We start from the raw sequence: 22028 nt of genomic DNA, 5'->3' as shown, positions 1-22028 counted from the left end.
TAAGTCAAGATATTTAATTTCTTCTGAGTTTATAGGTAAGTTACACACCTTTCCTTTCCTATTAAAAAAAAAACAAAAAAAAAAAACTTCACACTCATTGACTTTCCAACTCTTTCCATCAAACTTTGATTTCCCCCGAAGGTTTCTTAAAAATGAAAAACAAAAACATTTACAAAAGAATCTTTTAAAGGAAATGAAACAGTAAATAGTTTTCTTTTACCAATGTAAACAAGAAATTGCCCCCCAAAATTTAGATCAGTATCAGTTATTCTGTCTATCGAGGCCAAATTAGAAAGATGTAAAACAGAGGTAATAGTCTTTAGGAGGGTCTACTGACAGTGTCACATTCAAGCTGGTCAGTAATAGTGACTGTGATGAATATCTGAAGTATTTTCTACTTTGATCATTTTCTCATGTTCCTTTTAGAGTTCATATATCAACAGAGTGAGTTAAACATGTAATAGAAGCTGTTTCAGAGCATGTAACACTGACTTCAGCCACTGGAGGTCAGGACTTCACAGCTTGAAAGGAAGAAATGATTATGAATAAAGCATCTTAATGATCAGTCATAATATTGTCATGTGCACAACAGGAAACTTATATTTGGATGGGATATTGTCAGAGGGTCAGGGAGGGTCAGACCCTCAAAAAGACCTTTACTTCTGTTATCAAGTTAGTTAGTTAGTTGGTTCAATATAGATAAACTCATTCCGTCATGACACAGAGAGTTCAGACTGTACATTTTATTGTGTTTATCAGTAACAGTAGTAGTATTATTTGTTGCAGCTTCAATACAACTGTGGTTGTTGAATATCAACCAGGGGCACCTAAAAAGCTTTAACACATATGAACAATCTCATGAAGATCTAAAAAAACAACCTATGAGACTATCCTAAGACAACATGTGGACAGTGGCCCTTAACATGGCCGCGACGGAGTTGGCGCGAGTGTCTGCTTGAGCCTTAGTCTGCATTATTAATTAGTCCTGCTTGGCCTTGAAGACCTTTTCCTCCTGCTTTGTCATCTCTGATTGTTATCCTATTCCGATCAGCGTTTTACGGACCTAAATCTCCACATCGAAGGGGTGCTTTTATATATTTTTTATATGCTCTCCCATTTCGACTCAAAAATGGATCATATTCAAACAAGTTTAAATACTATACATGGATCGCTGTCAACACTTGGAGATCAAATTTCAGAGCTTGAACAAAGAGTCGGCTCTAATGAGGACAATATATCTGACCTGGAAAAACGTGTCAAAACCCTGGAGAAAGAAAACTCCTACCTGAAGGACAAGGTGGAAGACGCCGAGAATCGAAGTCGGTCCTCAAATCTTCGCTTCTTACATATTCCTGAACGAGCTGAGGGCCGGGACATTCTGGGATTCATGAACCAGCCGATCCCACGTCTCCTCGGTAAGGACAACTTTCCAACTCCACCAAACATTGAGCGAGTTCATCGTTCTCCTACAGCACGCCGGCAAGATTTGGGAGCTGGTCCAAGGCCAATCCTGGTGAAATTCCTTAATTATCAGGATAAATTTAAGATCCTTCTTCTTGCTCAGGTGAAAAAGGAACTGACGTTCAATGGAGCGCGAGTCCACATCTACCCGGACTTCATGCTGGGCTACTACAGAAACGTCGGCAGTTTGATCCCATAAAAAAAAAAAAGCTCTGTGATCTGGATATCAAATACTCTGTATCCTGCCACGTTGAGAGTAATTATCGACGGTAAACCCTTACTGTTTGCTAGTCCTGATGATGCTGATGCATTCTTGCGTGACATCCTTATGAATTCTCCGTAAGTCCACTTGGGATAGATTCTCCTCATTTCGCTTCTTCTTAGAACTGTTTCTTTTGCTCCTGTCACCAACGTGTATTGATGGTGCGGCATGCTTATTGAGTCACAAGGACTAATAACTGACTTTGTTTAAGAAACTTCTGCGGCATCTGGTGGAACTATTCTGCCGAGTGAACTATTTTTCTTCTTCTGTTTGTTTGCCGTAAACCACAACGTAAGGCGTCAAGATGACACAATGAACTGTCGCAAAGACTGTAGTAAAGTCATGCCGGGAATACGACAGGCGATATCCTTGGTTACATTTGTTTACTCTGAAGGCCTATTTTGATGGGAAGTGAATGAATGCTGAACATAGGTTATGTGTGTAGATGTACACATATATACAGCATATGACTGTGTGGACGTGTGTATGTATAGGCATACATATGATAATGTGTGCGTGTGTGTATGCATGTGTAGTCATTTGTGTGTGGGCTTATATATGCACATTTATTTACGTATTTATTATTATTATTATTATTTTTATTATTATTCATTATTTATTTATTTTTATAAATTCTTTATTTATTTAATAGTAATGGTAATAATAATAATTATTATTGTTGTTGATGATGTTATTATTATTATTATTATTATTGTTATTATTATTATTTATTTATTTTCTTGTTTTTTAATTGTTCATTTATTTCATTTTATTTATTTTATTTTTCTTATTTATTTATTTATTTATTTATTTAGTTTTTAAATTTATTTTTCTTTTGTCATCTCTCCCCCATGAAACAAGACCTCTGAATGTTAAACATTAGATAGATACAATATATTATTTCCAATTATTCAGGGGAATTTAAATTTTAATTTTAATTTTAATTAAACTATGCAATCACACTTTCCCTTGGTACTTGCAGACTGAGCTCCGCCTTGTCTTTATGTTTTTGTTTTGTTTTGTTATGATTTCCATGTGTAACTTTGTGTGTGTGTGTGTGTGTGCGTATGCGCGTGCGTGTGCGTGAGTGTGTATGCTCTGGTCTCCTGCCCCCTACCCCTTACCCCCTGCCCCTCCTTTTTCATATACCCATAACATGATTTGTTGATGCACCTCTGTGAATATTTGGTTTCTTTATTTGTATCTCATGTATAATTAATTCAACTAAAGGTTTACAGGTTATTCATTTGAATATTAGGAGCTTATCTTCGAAAATTGATCTCTTAAGAACCTGGCTTGCTTATAATAAACCTAATATAATTACACTCTCGGAAACATGGTTGAATAGTAATATTTCTGATAATGTAATTAAACTTGAAAACTATGTTCTGTACAGAGCTGATAGGGGTACTAGAGGAGGAGGAGTGGCCACATATGTTTCTTCAAACTTGTCCTCAGAGCTTGTTATACCAAAAGAGAACCCAGTGTATTTTGAATCCCTCTTTGTTAAAATTATTTTCCATGAAAACAAACAATTGACAATAGGAAATATATAGACCGCCAAATGTTCCTTCAGAATCCATAAAGCGTATTTTGTCCACTATTAATTCCCTAGATCGTCCAAATGAAATGATTATATTGGGCGACAGTAACTGGCTAGATCTCTCATCTCTTAAGGATCGAAATTTACTTGGCAGTATAAATCTAACTCAGCTCATAAGTGAGCCTACCAGAGTTGACTACAGGTCTAAGTCTCTGTTGGACTGGATTCTTGTCACCCATCCAGACAGAATTTTTAAAATCTGGTGTATTATCTGATTGTCTCAGTGACCATTCCATTATTTTCTGTGTCTGGAAGATTAAAATACCCCGTCTTCCACCAAGATGCATCACGGTAAGACGATGCAAAAACATTAACACAGAACATTTTATACAAGACATAGCCGCCATTAATTGGGACAGGTTTCAGTTAATACCTTCTGTTGAAGATGCATGGCATTTCTTCTACACTGAGTTTATTACTGTTATTGATAAACATGCGCCTTGGACATCAATTAAGGTTAAGGGTAGACACTTACCATGGATCAATGGTGATCTTATAAGTCTCTTTAAACAGAGAGACAAGGCTTGGGAAAAATACTGGCGTACAAAGGATTCTTTTGATTGGAATGCATATAAACATTTAAGGAACATATGTACAACCAAAACAAGACATGCTAAATCTTATTATTATAAAGACTGTTTAGTCAACGATTTTAATAACCCTAAACAATTTTGGAACAGAATCAACAGCATAATCAATAAACCCACTAAAAGTACTACTACTCATATTAGAATTAACGATGAAGTTGTTAGTGAACCTTCTATAATCGCTAATGCCTTCAACCAGCATTTTTCCTCTGTCAGCAGTTTACAACTGTCTGATTTCTCCTACTTTGATGCTCCACTGAATAACTCTATATGTGGCAGCTCCTTCTCTTTCAGAAGAATTCGCCCAACTGACGTTCTGAAGGTTATTTGTGATTTAAGCTCATGCAGCGGTGCTGGCCCTGATGGCTTGGAGATTAAGTTCATCAAACTTGCTTCTCATGTTCTGGCATATCCTCTGTCTGATTTATTTAATTTGTCCTTTTCTACTTGTGAAATTCCATCAATTTGGAAATGTGCCAGAGTTACCCCTTTGCACAAAGGTGGTGACCCCCTTGATTTAAATAACTTTAGACCTATTTCCATTATTAATAGTATAACTAAGGTGTTCGAAAAATTATTTTTTTTATCAATTATCTCAATATATTAATGACTTTGATATTTTATCTCCATACCAATCTGGGTTCAGACCAAATTTTTCCACAACCACTGCTCTCCTAAAACTCACCAATGATGTATCCTCTTCAATGGACAACAATATGCATACAGGTGCAATATTTATAGATCTCACTAAGGCCTTTGACATGGTTGATCACTATTTGCTCCTTGACAAACTCTATGCTATTGGTCTCTCACAACACTCTTTATTCTGGTTCAACGCATACCTTCACAACAGACGTCAGTGTGTCTCTTATCGGGGCATTCAGTCAGACTTTATGATTATGGAGAAAGGGGTACCTCAAGGTTCATCCTTAGGGCCGTTGCTTTTCTCCATCTTCATCAATGATCTTCCCCAAGTCTGTGCGGATTGCCATATTCAATTATATTCAGACGATACTGTGATTTACTGTTCCAAGCCTGACATTTCACAGACTCAAAACAGTTTACAGGCTGATTTTGATGCTACCCAAAAATGGCTCTCCACGAACAAACTTCTACTGAACAAGAAGAAGTCCTATAGGATGCTGTTTACTACTAGAGCTAACTTCCTGCATTTGAATAATTGGTCGATTAATTTTCTAGACGGGACACCTCTTGAGAAAGTGGAGGAATTTAAATATTTGGGTATTTGGCTCGACTCTCACCTCTCTTTTAAGACCCATATTGAATCAGTGGTAAAGAAAATGAATTGCAGCCTGAGAATATTATATCACTCGGTCAACTGTTTTACCCTACAGGTCAGGAAAAGAATTGCCTCCCAGTTGATATCACCAATATTAGATTATGCTGATATTGTGTATCAAAATACCTCTGAGACAAATCTTCGCCCTCTCACTGTAGCCTACAATAGTCTCTGTAGATTTGTTTTAAGATGTCCTTATAGAACTCATCACTGCTTATTGTATGAGTCATTAACTGGTTATCACCTAAATCTAGAAGACATTTTCACTGGTTGCAATTTATCTATGAATGTATTTTCTTTAATTATCCTTCCTACTTAAAACAACTGCTAGTTCCATATTGGTCATCTCATAATCTAAGGCATACCGACCACCCATATTTCCTTGTTCCTAGAATTTTTAAGGAAACTGGGCGACGTGCATTTAAATTTAAAGCTCCCTCTGATTGGAACAACTTGCCCGGCTCACTTAGATCCATTACCTCATTTCATTTCTTTAAAATATCTGTTTTCACTTATCTTCAAACAACATGTTCCTGCTCCTAATTATATTGAGTGCAAAGGTGTAGATGCATGTTTATATGGGTATATGTAAAATTTTTGTACATTTATATACTTCTGTATATTTACTGTATGTAACCTTGGCATTATGGAGGATCAGTAGGTGTGGGATTGGCTAGGCTTAGGAGAGCTGTTGTCTGCGTCTGTGTGAGTGTATTGTGTTATTTGGTTTTATGTACTGTACTTTCTGTATATTTGTGTTAAGGACCCCCTTGAAAACGAGATGGTTCATCTCAAGGAGTTTATCCTTCTAATAAACTTCCATGAACATGTGTTTAATTAAATGTTGAATGTTGTGAATTTTGCAGTATGAATAAAGATACAGAGAAAATATGTGTTAGAACTCCAGGCTTCGCATTTCACAATTGCAAAGAAAGAAACAACAGACAGCAACAGTTCCCATGTAGGACATTTATTTGGGTTTTCCAAGCATGCTGAGTTTCATGCAACATAGTTTTACAGCATATATTTTCAATAACCCTGATTTCAAAAAAGTAATATAGGTAGAAATGTAGAAGATTATAGTTTGTATTGTGGATTCTGTTATTCCAAGAAAACCATAAAAAATAAACCAGGAGAAGAAAACAAAAACATGATTCTCTTTAGTAAATTCACCTTAATATACTGAACTAGAAATAAAAGGAGTAAAATGTGTTTATTTTATTTAATCCTGCATTAGCAATGTTGCCAGTACCATAACTGTAATGATGCACATCAGTACATTTGTAAATGTGTTCAATAAAAGTAGTACAACACCTCTCACATCCCTGTCAATAGTGCGTCTCTCTCTAACCTCCTACTTTATCTTAAACATGAGTTCAAAGCCAGTTCAGAGAAAACACTCAAATGCAGCCAAAGGATAAGTTGCAAAAGCTGCAGTATCAGAGGTGGAAGCACTGGCTGACATGGGATTTACAGTTCAGCTTGTTGCTCCTCAAGGAATGTGATTAATTTCCTCAAACTTTCCAGTTCCTTTTCACTTTTCTCTATTTGTGCTCTCATCTCCTCATCCTTCATTTCTACTTTATTCTTGGTGCTGTTTACGAAGTCCTTGACGTCCTGCACAAATCCCAGCAGATGAAGAGAGTCATGAGGAAATGTTTCTTCATCTGCTTTCACAAATGCTTCCAGGGACTCCATAAGATTCAGAGATAGCCCCATGAGATCTTTAAAGTCGCCCATTTCTCTATGCATTGCCTAATGAAAAAAGAAACAAACCTATACCATGTATGCACTGCTGTACATAAAGTCACACAGTACTCCAACACTCCAAACTTACTCTGAAGTAATTTATGTGAGCAACATGAACTGTGTGACTGACTAACCTTCACCTCGTCCAGTTTTTCTTGTGTTTGCTGAAGGTTTTCCTTGAAATCTTTCTGCAAATCCAGAATAAGAATCAACATGAATTTCCATTTGATAACATGTAAGTATCACAGCAGCTCGTCAACAGCTAATGTAGCACACACAACTTCAGATAAAAATCATTAAATATATAAGAACATTTCAACAGTAATTTTGTGAAGTTTTTTGTGATGACTCACAATGGCTGAGGACTTTCAAATAGATGTGAACATGTTCTAGATACAGAGAGGTTCAACATCAGTGTATTTACCAACTTGTCTTTGTGAATCAGTGAACTTGAGAGGCAAACCAGACACAGCAGAGTGAAGATGGAGAACAGGCCTGTGGTGGCTCTGACACCAGCCACTCCTCTGCTCCTGGACCAAGCTGCTGCTGACATCGCTGTTCTAAATCAAAGTGAAAAAGGATAAAGTGCAACTGAATCTGCAACTTTTTCACTTGTAATATTTAAAGGTCTACAGTATGAACATCTAATGGTGAGTTAAAGTTGGTGATCTTACCTGCTGGGTGACTGGAAGGAGAGCTGCTGTACAGGTGATGAGAGAAAATATGATGAGATTAGACTCCCAATAATGCTTTATATAGTATTAGTGACACCTCCCCCATTGCACAATTCACCAGTGTGTGTTTGTGTGTGTGTCACTGTGTGTTTATTGGTATGTGATGGTCTGTACATGCAGAATGGGTCCTGCCTTACCTTTCCATCCTCTGTATCACCTCTCCTTCCATCCGTCTCTTCAGTTTCACTTCACAGGAAAACACCGACATCAGTGTGCGTAATGTGAGACCATAGCGTGTGTGCAACTAGGAAGAGTAGTCTCTGGTATTTGCATCTGTTCCCCTCCTGCAGGTACCTATTCATTTAAAAGAAGATTTTTTTAAATACACACTGGCTCCGTCACACTTATACCATGAATATATCGACAATGTCAACAACAGGCAGTTGATCTAACTTTCGATCTAACCATCAAGGGAAGAGCTCAGGGGAGGGAGGACATTTTGTATTTGAGGCTCTATATCTGCTAAAAAATAAAAGTCTAATGTAATGTATGTATAGTGTATCTTTACTTTAAATCAAATTCTGCTGCTGCAGTCAGCTGGACAACAAATGAGCCTCAGTATCTCTGTAGGCGTAATGTGGCTTCAGCTGGATCACTCCACATAAACCCAGCTGTGAAAGACACATGAGGATGTGGTTAACCAGATATAAAGATAAAGACTTTAGCAAACCAATCCAAAAACAGTTAAGCAAAAACACAACTAACTGCAGTGGTCCTCATTAATATTTGAGCTGATTAGAAACAACAGGAGATAAATGTGTTTATGTTTGTGTCATTTTGCATACAATCTGAATTGTAATGGTTGCACATGAGAACGTTTGTAAGATGAACTAAAGCCTATCAACACATTTCACATCCCTGTTAATGATGAGTCCTTAAAATCTTGTTCTCTGTCAAACAATTAAAAAGATTCATGATTTTAAAACCAGGTGTGTTTGGTAAGTGACTATGAGAATGCATTATTAAGACATATTCTGAGAGTTTGTTCCAATCTATAGCATAAAAAATTATCTCCATGACAGACAACACAGCTGTATCATATAACAATACACTCTACAATGACTGCAGCCCACAATCACACATACATATATAAGCAGAGGGGAAACAGCTGTAGTTTAACATGGCACCTGTCTCATCTGTACAGCGAGGAACAACAATCAGAGAGTTTGTTGGTGTACATCTGTCTGAATGTCACGCTGTGATCCTTGTGAAGTCCCTGATGAAATGTTATAACCAGTCCACCCTGCCTCACTGTCCCACTATAACCAGTCCACCCTGCCTCTATGTCCCACTATAACCGGTCCACCCTGCCTCTATGTACCACTATAACCAGTCCACCCTGCCTCTATGTACCACTATAACCAGTCCACCCTGCCTCTGTGTCCAACTATAACCAGTCCACCCTGCCTCTATGTCCCACTATAACCAGTCCACCCTGCCTCGCTGTCCCATTATGACCAGTCCACCCTGCCTCTATGTACCACTATAACCAGTCCACCCTGCCTCTATGTACCACTATAACCAGTCCACCCTGCCTCTATGTACCACTATAACCAGTCCACCCTGCCTCTATGTACCACTATAACCAGTCCACCCTGCCTCTGTGTCCAACTATAACCAGTCCACCCTGCCTCTATGTCCCACTATAACCAGTCCACCCTGCCTCGCTGTCCCATTATGACCAGTCCACCCTGCCTCTATGTCCCACTATAACCAGTCCACCCTGCCTCTATGTCCCACTATAACCAGTCCACCCTGCCTCTGTGTCCCACTATAACCAGTCCACCCTGCCTCTATGTACCACTATGACCAGTCCACACTGCCTCTGTGTCCAACTATAACCAGTCCACCCTGCCTCGCTGTCCCACTATAACCAGTCCACCCTGCCTCTATGTCCCACTATAACCAGTCCACCCTGCCTCTCTGTCCCACTATGACCAGTCCACACTGCCTCTGTGTCCCACTATAACCAGTCCACCCTGCCTCTGTGTCCTACTATAACCAGTCCACCCTGCCTCTCTGTCCCACTATAACCAGTCCACCCTGCCTCTCTGTCCCGCTATAACCAGTCCACCCTGCCTCTGTGTCCCAATATAACCAGTCCACCCTGCCTCTATGTCCCACTATAACCAGTCCACCCTGCCTCTATGTCCCAATATAACCAGTCCACCCTGCCTCTCTGTCCCACTATAACCAGTCCACCCTGCCTCTATGTCCCACTATAACAAATAATCTGGGATAATTGTCAAAAACAGCAGAGAGGCCTTGTAGCGCTGCATTATGTAATAATGTAGTACATTTTCACTTCATTATGTTACAACGCCGCATTTTGTAATAATCTGCCACATTTTGTAATAACATTCTTTACCGCATTATGTAATAAGTTATCACATATTGGGTCAGTTATTACAAAATGCAGTTGTTGCACTTTTTTTACCAAGAAAATGTAATAAGTTTGTGCATTATGTAATAAAACACCAAATTGGATGTCTTAATTACAAAAAACATCATACCATCAGAACGACACTGACTTTAAGCATACCAGCATGAATCATAAATATGAATGAATTTTTAAAATTAGTAGGATGTTTTGTTTGTCAAATCTAAATCAAATATAACTGAATTTCGTCGTCTAGTGATCGGAAGGTCACCAGTTCGAATCCCGGCTCCCCCTAGTTGCATGTCGAAGTGACCTTGAGCAAGATACTGAACCCCAAATTGCTCCTGATAGACCTTGCATGGCAGCCTCCGTCATCAGTGTATGAATGTGTGTGTGAATGGGTGAGTGTGGCATGTATTGTACAGCGCTTTGAGTTGCCGTTAGACTGGAAAAGCGCTATAAAAATGCAGACCATTTACCATATAAAAAAGCAGACCATGAATTCACAGAGAATTAGTGATGGGAACGGCAGTTCTTTTTACTGTACTGAATCTCTAGGATCCATTCATTAAAATGATTCGTTCAAAGATTCGTTCACCGAATCGTTCAGTGCTCTCCAACTCCCTGAACTGATAAACAGCCAAACGATCCGTCATTCAGTTCATGATTCAGCCCTGAAGCCACGTTCACTTACAGAGGGAAGGTGCGTTCACGGACTATAGTACACAATCACAAAACATGATGCTACACGGATGTTAGCAACACAGCGCTAATTTTAGCAGTACGGTTACTGAATGAGAATCAACTCCTCTGCCCTGAGTGAGTGAGTGACACAGCGCCTCTTTCAGCACAGCACGTGAACGAGAATCATCACGTCCTCAGCGACAGTTCTCTGTGTGCAGTAGGTTCGCGAATCATGAACGAATCACAGCCAAAACGTGAATCGCGTCCTCACAGTTCTCTGTGTGAGTCGCGGCAGTCCCACTGCCGGCCGGCATGCTTGCGGCTGAGCTCAACTGAACTGAGAAAGGAACTAATCAGTTCATGAAATGATTCCATTCACTTTGTTCACTCAAAAGATTCGTTCGTTCGAACGACACATTCGCGACCGACACAACACTACAGAGAATGTGATTAAAGCTTGTAGAGACAAAAACTGCACTAAATGAGTGTTACTGGCAAGAACATATCGGTTCACTGAAATGACATACACACATGCAATCTGGATTATGATATGCAAATATTATACGTCATAGAAAGCAGACAAAACACGAAAACAAATATCGAACAGAAAAAAACTTTATTCCACCTCCATTGCAATTACTCCATGCAACATTGATGTCCTTTCTTATAGTGGATAAAAATAAATGACCATCAAAACTAAACCAACTAAAAACAGTGTAAATAATCTTTCGCATCAACATTTTCACTTCATTATGTAATAACGCCACATTTCGTTATAATCTCCCACAGCTTGCTCACTATCTATGTCGCTGGACCAAAGCTCACACGCTCTCTCTCGCTCTCTCTTGATAGACATCCATGTTGCATGGAGTAATTGCAATGGAGCTGGAATAAAGTTTTTTCTGTTAGATATTTGTTTTCTTGTTTTGTCTGCTTTCTACTAGTTTTTAAAATTAATTCATAGTTATGATTCATGCTGGTATGCTTAAAGTCAGTGTCGTTCTGATGGTATAATGTTTTTTTTTTGTAATTAAGACATCCAATTTGGTGTTTTATTACATAATGCACCAACTTATTACATTTTCTTGGTAAAGAAAAAGTGCAACACCTGCATTTTGTAATAACTGACCCAATATGTAATAACTTATTACATAATGCGGCAAAGTTTATTACATATTGCATTAAAGAATTTTATTTCAAATATGGCAGATTATTACGAAATGTGGCGTTATTACATAATGAAGTGAAAATGTATTACATTATTACATAATGCGGCGCTACAGGCCTCAAAGACTTAACTGAAAGTAAAAGTTCAAAAGTCACTCGGGAAATCAACACTGGAGGAATCAGCATGAGCATTTCAGCATTTAGGCCTGAGTCATATGTGCTTTTAACAACCTGTTTGTGTACACATGATGGCTGCCTCACATAGCTTGTGTCCATATGGAGCGTCAGAGGTGCACATCCTCAGAAATGAGTGCTACATCTCTGCAAGATACAACATGCACATGAATGGTGGTGTCAGTGTAGGGTCAGTATCAGGATTTTATAGAGTCTGGGGTCGGTGCGCATGTCAGCAGACCACATTCACACGATGGCCATTTTCCTCTGATGTCACACTCGGGGGTGGGAGGAAATGACTGAAACACAGGGAGTCTGACAAATGATCAATTTTCCGCCTGATTGATCAGCAACTGAAAAGACAAAGGAAAGTAAAAATCCAGAATGACATTGAACCAAATACTTCCTTGCTAACATTACAGTTTGATTACATCCAGTGACTTAATGTACGCCTTTTCCTTTGACTCTCGTAACACATTTTGAGGAGAGAAAGTGAAGCAGAGCAACGACAGAAAGAAACTCAAGCCAGTAGATGATACTCACAAAGAAGCCATGATGCTGATTGGTTTCTTCTTATAGCTGTAGCCTTTTTTTAAGCCTTTCTCATACAATTTGCTACTTCCCTGAACAAACCACCATCGGTCCTGATCGAAGAAGCTCTGCTGCTTTTAAAAACCGGCCCTGAGACCAAAGCAACCTGTAACAGAGACAGGACGACACAACAACATGCAAAGGAGGACATAATGTGTTTGCAACTAGGAAAAGTAGTTTCTAGTATTTGCATTTGTTCCCTTCCTGCAGGTACCTATTCATTCAAAATAATATTAAAAAAACACACTGGCTCTGTCACATTTACACCATGAATACATCAACAATGTCAACAGCAGGCAGTGGATCTAGCTGTATTAGTTCAAAACATCAAGGGAAGAGCTCAGGGGAGGGAGGACATTTTGTATTTGAGGCTCTTTATCTGCTAAAATAAAAGTCTAATGTAATGTACGTGTAGTGTATCTTTAATTTAAATCAAATTCTGCTGCTACAGTCAGCGGGACAACAAATGAGCCTCAGTGTCTCTGTAGGCGTAATGTGGCTTCAGCTGGATCACTCCACATAAACCCAGCTGTGATAGACACATGAGGATGTGGTTAACCAGATATAAAGACAAAGACTTTAGCAAACCAATCCAAAAACAGTCAAGCAAAAACACAAGTAACTGCAGAGATCCTCCTTAATATTAGAGCTGATTAGAACTAACAGGAGATAAATGTGTTTATCTTTGTGTCATTTTGCATACAATCTGAATTGTAATGGTTGCACATGAGAGCGCTAGCGCACTTTTTGACGCACGTAAAGAACAGGCACTTTTGATAGCCCCGGTGATAGTAAACGTAAATTCCCAAGCTATAAACAACTACACCCCAGTGGCGGTTCTAGACTAGTTTTAATAGGGGGGCCAGGTTGGGGACGGCTTTTTTGTTAGGGGGCACATACAACCTGGAAAAAAGGATAAATCCCTCATTCAGACAAAGCAGTGTTTACAATTTCAGCAGATTTGATTGGGTGGTAAACTGCTGAGACACTTTATTTCAGCCTTTCCCTTCAGAACAAAATCATTGCAAGAAATCTGTCATTGTATTATTAATGCAGACTCCCTGTCAGGGGGGCCACAGGGGGGTCCAGACTCAGAGTTACAGGGGCACTGGCCCCTGTTGGCCCCCCCTAGAACCGCCCCTGTTACACCCCAATACATAAAACACATTAATAAATCATCAGAGCCAGCCGCTCCATAATACAAACGTGTCTTACCGTCACGCAGTCATCCATGTCTACCTCCTCATCGTCCTCTTGCTCATATTCCTCACTGTCCTGTCTTTCTCCCTGGTGTGCTGTTGCTAACAGTATAGCACTAGTGCTAGCTGAAGCTGCACTTGATTTTAAAAACAAATCAGTCGGTTTGCAGCATTTTTCACCGTCAACCAACAGTGCTCTCAGAGATTTCTCTCTTTTTCTCCGCTCCCACCTTGTGTCGCTTGATACCTCGATTCATGTTTTTGCTAGCTTAAACTCAGTCAGCTTCCAACTTCCAACCTCCAACTTCCAACAACCACACTCAGACGGTCCACTCGATTCAGTCTTGAAAATCCCAGAAGTCATTGCTTCATTTTAACTTTTGCAAACAACTATTCAAATAAAAAATGCAGGTAGATTTGTTTTATTTCGAACCATGCGCGTTTTTGAACATCTGAATAAGACATTTGGCTACAAAACAATGCAGAGTGATATAAAAGTTTGTGACTGTAGAAGGTACCATGACTGTGATATAGAGACTCGTATGTGGCATATAAATAGTGATTAGATTGGCTGACCATTTAGTGTGTAGGATTAGAAGAAATTTGGCATCCCTTTAGTTTAAAAACTTTATTGATGCTTGAAACAGCCGGGAGAAAAAACGAGCTTGGGACTGCTCTGAGATTTGTCGGCTGCCTTCAGCTCCGCTTTTGCACGGCTGACTGACGAGTGAGCTTGCGCATCTATGGGCCTGCAGGCACATTGTTGATACCTATCGTTTTGGACATGGAACAACAGTCGATTATAAGCAAGAGAAAAAAAAAAACTGTGACGGTTGCGCAGAGGCCGGCGGCCGTCCTGCTGCACCGGCCGTTCTGGTATTCTCCAGAACATCCAGATGGCCAGTCCGCCCCTGCACACACACACACACACACAGCTTTGTTTCCAACTTGAAACTTTCCTTTCCTACTTAAAAAACAAAAAAATCTTTAAAATCTAAATCAAAAACATTTACAAAAGAATCTTAAATAAAACACAAAATCATTTTCTTTTACCAATGTGAACAAGAAATTGCCCCAAAACCTTAGGTCAGTATCAAGTATTTCATATAATTAATATCCCATTTTTAATTAGAAAATGATTCTGTCTATCGAGGCCAAATTAGAAAGATGTAAAACAGAGGTAATAGTCTTAAGGAGGGTCTACTGACAGTGTCCCATTCAAGCTGGTCAGTAATAGTGACTGTTTATTTTATTTATTTATTCATGTTATTTATTTCGGGCATGTCTATTCATAAACATCACATTTCATCATTGTTCAAATAATACAACACACATGGCCGAAAGGGAAAAGCGGGAGAAGCCAAAGCTTATCAAGTCCCGCCCCCATTACCCACAGGATAAAATCTTCATCCTGATCTTTTCTTGTCTTTTGCAATTTACTTTTTCTTTTCTTCTCTTTTTTTTCTTTTGTTATGACCTTTGACAAAACATATTACAGCAGTAGCATACAGAGCTGAATTCAAGCTCTAGACAGTACATACAGATTACATGTGTGTCTGCACATGTGTCCATATTAGTCCATCATGAGTGAACAACAGTCTCATCTTATAGCCTCATCTTATAGCCAGGCTTGCCACAAAGTCAGAATGTCCAATCGACAGAGAGCAAAAGTCCAGTGTATTTATTATTCGTTGAGATGGTGTTGGGATGGTGTAAGAGCCCTTTAATGCATTTTTATATCATTCATCAGTCTCCTCTGCAGTTTCATCGCTGTTAGCTTCGCCATGTCCTCCCGATTGGTGGCTACATCAACTCGCATCTGTATCACGAACTCGCGGATTGTTGAGATGTCAGAGCGTATCCCGACCACAGCACTCCGAGTATTGGCATTGTCCGCCCTCGCACTGGTCTGCTCAGTAGCGATCTTTCTCATTTTCCAATATTGCATAAAGATTCCAAATCCCAAAGCGATCGTTCCAATTGTCATGAACGTGAACATGTACACGTCCTCGACATCCTCCACACACTGTGATGAATATCTGAAGTATTTCCTACTTTGATCATTTTCTCATGTTCCTTTTAGAGTTCATATATCGACAGAGTGAGTTAAACATGTAATAGAAGCTGTTTCAGAGCATGTAACACTGACTTCATCCACTGGAGGTCAGGACTTCACAGCTTGAAAGGAAGAAATGATTATGAATAAAGCATCTTAATGATCAGTCATAATATTGTCGTGAACAACAGGAAACTTATATTTGGATGGGACATTGTCAGAGGGTCAGGGAGGGTCAGACCCTCAAAAAGACCTTTACTTCTGTTATAAAGTTAGTTAGCTCTAGGCTTCATATTTCACAATTGCAAAGGAAGAAACGACAGACAGCAACAGTTCCCTTGTAGGACATTTATTTGGGTTTTCCACACATGCTGAATTTCACCCAACACAGTTGTAGATTCTGTTATTCCAAGAAAACCATAAAAAATAAACCAGGGGAAGAAAACAAAAAACATGATTCTCTTTAATCCACCTTAATATATTGAACTAGAAATAAAAGGAGTAAAATGTGTTTATTTTATTTAATCCTGCATTAGCAATGTTGCCAGTACCATAACTGTAATGATGCACATCAGTACATTTGTAAATGTGTTCAATAAAACTAGTACAACACCTCTCACATCCCTGTCAATAGTGTGTCTCTCTCTAACCTCCTACTTTATGTCAAACATGATTTCAAAGCCAGTTCTAAGAAAAAACATTCAAATGAAGCTGGAGGATAAAAAATGGAAACTTCACAGATACAAAAGCTGCAGTATCAGAGGTGGAAGCACTGACTGACATGGGATTTACAGTTCAGCTTGTTGCTCCTCAAGAAATGTGATTAATTTCCTAAGTTTTTCCAGTTCCTTTTCACTTTTCTTTACTACTGCTCTCATCTCCTCATCCTTCTTATCTACTTCTTTCTTGGTGCCCTTTACGAAGTCCTTGACGTTCTGCTCAAAACCCTGCAGATGTAGAGAGTCATCAGGAAATTCTTCTTCATCTGCCTTCAGTAATGTTTCCATGGACTCCATAAGACTCACAGATAGCCCCATGAGATTTTTAGCGGTGCCCATTTCTGCCTAAAAAAAATGAAAACATACACCATGTATGCACTGCTGTACATAAAGTCACACAGTATTCCAACACTCCAAACTTACTCTGAAGTAATTTATGTGAGCAACATCAACTGTGTGACTGACTCACCTTCGCCTCGTCCAGTTGTTCTTGTGCTTTCTGAAGGTTTTCCTTGAACTCTTTCTGCAAATCCAGAATGAGAACCAACATGAATTTCCATTGATAACATGTAAGTATCACAGCAGCTCGTCAACCGCTAATGTGGCACGTACAACTTCAGATATTCATTCATGCATTCATCGTCTGTAGCCGCTTTATCACTTTTTCATGGGGTTAGAGTTAGAGCCAATCCCAGCTGGGCGAAGTCGCCAGCTCATCGCAGGGCCCTTAGTGATGGCAGAGGCAAGTTGCCAACTGCACATCAGGAGCAATTTGGGGTTCAGTATCTTGTATCAGCTTGGCCCAGCTGAGCCAGGACTCGAACCAGCAACCTTCCGATCACTAATCGACCTGCTCTTCCCACTGAGCTACAGCCGCCCTCAACTTCAGATAAAAATAATTAAATACATAAGAACATTTCAACAGTAATTTGTTTTGTGATGATGACTCACAATGGCTGAGGACTTTCAAATAGATATGAACATGTTCTTGATAAAGAGAGGTTCAACATCAGTGTATTTACCAGCTGGTCTTTGTGAATCAGTGAACTTGAGAGGCAAACCAGACACAGCAGAGTGAAGATGGAGAACAGGCCTGTGGTGGCTCTGACACCAGCCACTCCTCTGCTCCTGGACCAAGCTGCTGCTGCCATCGCTGTTCTAAATCAAAGTGAAAAAGGAGAAACTGCAACTGAATCTGAAACTTTTTCACTTGTAATATTTAAAGTTCTACAGTATAAACCATCTTATGGTGAGTTAAAGTTGGTGATCTTACCTGCTGGGTGACTGGAAGGAGAGCTGCTGTACAGGTGATGAAAGATATGATAAGATGACACACCCAATAATGCTTTATATAGTATTGGTGACACCTCCCCCATTGCACAATTCACCAGTGTGTGTTTGTGTGTGTGTCACTGTGTGTCACTGTGTGTTTATTGGTACATGATGGTCTGTACACGCAGAATGGGCAGAATGCCTTGACTTGCATCTTCTGAATCACCGCTCCTTCCGTCCGTCTCTTCAGTTTCACTTTTGAAGAAATAGTATTTGACAGTTTCACTTTACAGGAAACACCAACATCAGTTATTGTAGGTGTGCACTGTGAGCGCAACAGTACAAAACTGTTGGAAACTGATTGAAGGCCTCCTAAGAAATAGTGTTTTGGTCACCTTAATTTGATATATTTGAATAAATCTATGATGAAAACATAACAAAAATATTAAAAATAAATCATGATTGAATCAGGTGCCTTGTGCATTTAAATGATATCAAATATAAATGCAGAGGACGAAACTGACAATTGAACAAAAATGACTGACAAAAGTCTATGGACGTCACAACACGCATTATTAAGACACATTCTGAGAGTTTGTTCTAATCTATAGTATAAAAAAATCATCTCCATGACAGACTACAGTCATATAATCTAACAATACACTGTATAGTGACTGCAGCCCACAATCACACATACTGTACATATATGCAGTGGGTGATTTGTTAATTTTCAACAAGGGGGATGGCCCAACGCAAGCATCACCCTGCCCCGACACACCTATGTACACACTCTTAACCATAACTATGACATTTCTAATTCTACAATTCCATTTTATCCAGTTATCTTCCTTCTCTACATACTACAATTGTCTTTTTATAACTGAATTAAAGTATTGAGTAAGTACACCTTTAAATTGTATGCAGTGGACTGAGTTTATTCAGGCAGCGTTTTCTCATGTTTCTCAGACTTGGAATTTTTTACCATCTAAATTTCTTGAAGGACACTCAATGAACATTGTGCAAAATAGTAGAGCCTGACCGACTTATTTGTTGGCCGATTTTATCTATTTATTATATCTATTTATCCAATATTATGACAGATATATAGGTATCGGCGAATATATTGTCCGATATGAAGACCTTATATTTAAAAACTACAAATACAGAATGGAGAAAGTCACTCCTACAGGGTGCATTTCGACAGGGGGTAAGAGAGCTCGGAAATGTAACAGCTACCTCACTAATGGTTAAACTATAAACCAGCGCAAAAATGACAATTACCAACATAACATAAGCCACCATGTTCTTAATAGACACACTAAAAACACTCACAAAAAGTAACATTTAGTTTTAGAACATAAATAACAAACTTACTATTAAAATTAAACTGTCAGGAAAAACTCATCTCTGAAAAAAATGTAACATTACTGAAAATAAACATGTGCGTCTGCTACAGGTTTTTTTCTGCCCTCCGCACAGCATCATAACGGGAACGTTTCAGAAGCGGAGTCTTTTGCCTGCCAGACTTGGTTGATCTGGTAATTTCTCGTTTTTATACAGTCGGGAGTCTGCACAGAGTGTTTTATTTTGAAAACTGGCTGGATACTCTATGCCATTTCTGTGTCTCTGACTTCCTGTTGGCGCAATCTGCTCTGTGCAGCTTGTTGCGGCTTTCGTCAAAATAATCCGGGCAGTCGGATCGCCAAGCAGCCGTGCCCGGCTTGACTCCTCTGTGCTCTTTAGCACACTATCTGCTACTAGCGGATGGAGACTGATGTGAGGTTAACAAGGGAGATGCTTTTTGGTAATTTTGATAACAAGGGGGATGGCGTCCCCACTCATCCCCCCTCAAATTGCGTACTGCATATATGAGAAGAGGGGAAACTGTTGTAGTTTAACGTGGTGCCTTTCTCATCTGTACAATGACAAATAACATACAGAGAGATTGCTGGTGTACATCGGTCCGAATGTCATGCTGTGAAACCTTGTGAAGTCTCCCATGACATGTTATAACCAGTCCACCCTGCCTCTCTGTCCCACTATAACCAGTCCACCCTGCCTCTCTGTCCCACTATAACCAGTCCACCCTGCCTCTCTGTCCCACTATAACCAGTCCACCCTGCCTCTATGTCCCACTATAACCAGTCCACCCTGCCTCTCTGTCCCACTATAACCAGTCCAACCTGCCTCTATGTCCCACTATAACCAGTCCACCCTGCCTCTCTGTCCCACTATAACCAGTCCAACCTGCCTCTCTGTCCCACTATAAACAGTCCACCCTGCCTCTATGTCCCACTATAACCAGTCCACCCTGCCTCTTTGTCCCACTATAACCAGTCCACCCTGCCTCTATGTCCCACTATAACCAGTCCACCCTGCCTCTTTGTCCCACTATAACCAGTCCACCCTGCCTCTGTGTCCCACTATAACCAGTCCACCCTGCCTCTATGTCCCACTATAACCAGTCCACCCTGCCTCTATGTCCCACTATAACCAGTCCACCCTGCCTCTTTGTCCCACTATAACCAGTCCACCCTGCCTCTATGTCCCCTATAACCAGTCATCTCTGCCTCTCTGTCCCACTATAACCAGTCCAACCTGCCTCTGTGTCCCACTATAACCAGTCCACCCTGCCTCTATGCCCCACTATAACCAGTCCACCCTGCCTCTATGTCCCACTATAACCAGTCCACCCTGCCTCTCTGTCCCACTATAACCAGTCCACCCTGCCTCTCTGTCCCACTATAACCAGTCCACCCTGCCTCTTTGTACCACTATAACCAGTCATCTCTGCCTCTCTGTCCCACTATAACCAGTCCACCCTGCATCTCTGTCCCACTATAACCAGTCCACCCTGCCTCTCTGTCCCACTATAACCAGTCCAACCTGCCTCTCTGTCCCACTATAACCAGTCCACCCTGCCTCTATGTCCCACTATAATCAGTCCACCCTGCCTCTTTGTCCCACTATAACCAGTCCACCCTGCCTCTGTGTCCCACTATAACCAGTCCACCCTGCCTCTTTGTCCCACTATAACCAGTCCACCCTGCCTCTGTGTCCCACTATAACCAGTCCACCCTGCCTCTATGTCCCACTATAACCAGTCCACCCTGCCTCTATGTCCTACTATAACCAGTCCACCCTGCCTCTTTGTCCCACTATAACCAGTCCACCCTGCCTCTCTGTCCCACTATAACCAGTCCACCCTGCCTCTATGTCCCACCATAACCAGTCCACCCTGCCTCTTTGTCCCACTATAACCAGTCCACCCTGCCTCTATGTCCCACTATAACCAGTCCACCCTGCCTCTATGTCCCACTATAACCAGTCCACCCTGCCTCTTTGTCCCACTATAACCAGTCCACCCTGCCTCTATGTCCCACTATAACCAGTCATCTCTGCCTCTCTGTCCCACTATAACCAGTCCAACCTGCCTCTGTGTCCCACTATAACCAGTCCAACCTGCCTCTATGTCCCACTATAACCAGTCCACCCTGCCTCTATGTCCCACTATAACCAGTCCACCCTGCCTCTATGTCCCACTATAACCAGTCCACCCTGCCTCTTTGTCCCACTATAACCAGTCCACCCTGCCTCTCTGTCCCACTATAACCAGTCCACCCTGCCTCTATGTCCCACTATAACCAGTTCACCCTGCCTCTATGTCCCACTATAACCAGTCCACCCTGCCTCTATGTCCCACTATAACCAGTCCACCCTGCCTCTATGTCCCACTATAACCAGTCCACCCTGCCTCTTTGTCCCACTATAACCAGTCCACCCTGCCTCTCTGTACCACTATAACCAGTCCACCCTGCCTCTATGTCCCACTATAACCAGTCCACCCTGCCTCATTGTCCCACTATAACCAGTCCACCCTGCCTCTATGTCCCACTATAACCAGTCCACCCTGCCTCTATGTCCCACTATAACCAGTCCACCCTGCCTCTTTGTCCCACTATAACCAGTCCACCCTGCCTCATTGTCCCACTATAACCAGTCCACCCTGCCTCTATGTCCCACTATAACCAGTCCACCCTGCCTCTATGTCCCACTATAACCAGTCCACCCTGCCTCTTTGTCCCACTAT

General features: G+C 40.6%; 1 long non-coding RNA gene across 1 annotated transcript; it reads right to left on the bottom strand.

Annotated features, from left to right (window-relative positions):
* Positions 1 to 7403: 7403 nt before the first annotated feature.
* LOC115589514 (uncharacterized) lies at positions 7404 to 7800 on the bottom strand. The gene is made up of 2 exons (XR_003985540.1): positions 7637 to 7800; positions 7404 to 7522 (listed from the first exon to the last, which is right to left on the bottom strand). It is a non-coding gene; the product is annotated as an uncharacterized LOC115589514 (long non-coding RNA).
* Between the last annotated feature and the right edge of the window lie 14228 nt (positions 7801 to 22028).

Source organism: Sparus aurata, chromosome 10, assembly GCF_900880675.1.
Source record: "Sparus aurata chromosome 10, fSpaAur1.1, whole genome shotgun sequence".
NCBI lineage: Eukaryota > Metazoa > Chordata > Actinopteri > Spariformes > Sparidae > Sparus > Sparus aurata.
The sequence above is the reverse complement of the archived record's forward strand: the minus strand, read 5'-3'. Positions and strand labels throughout refer to the sequence as shown.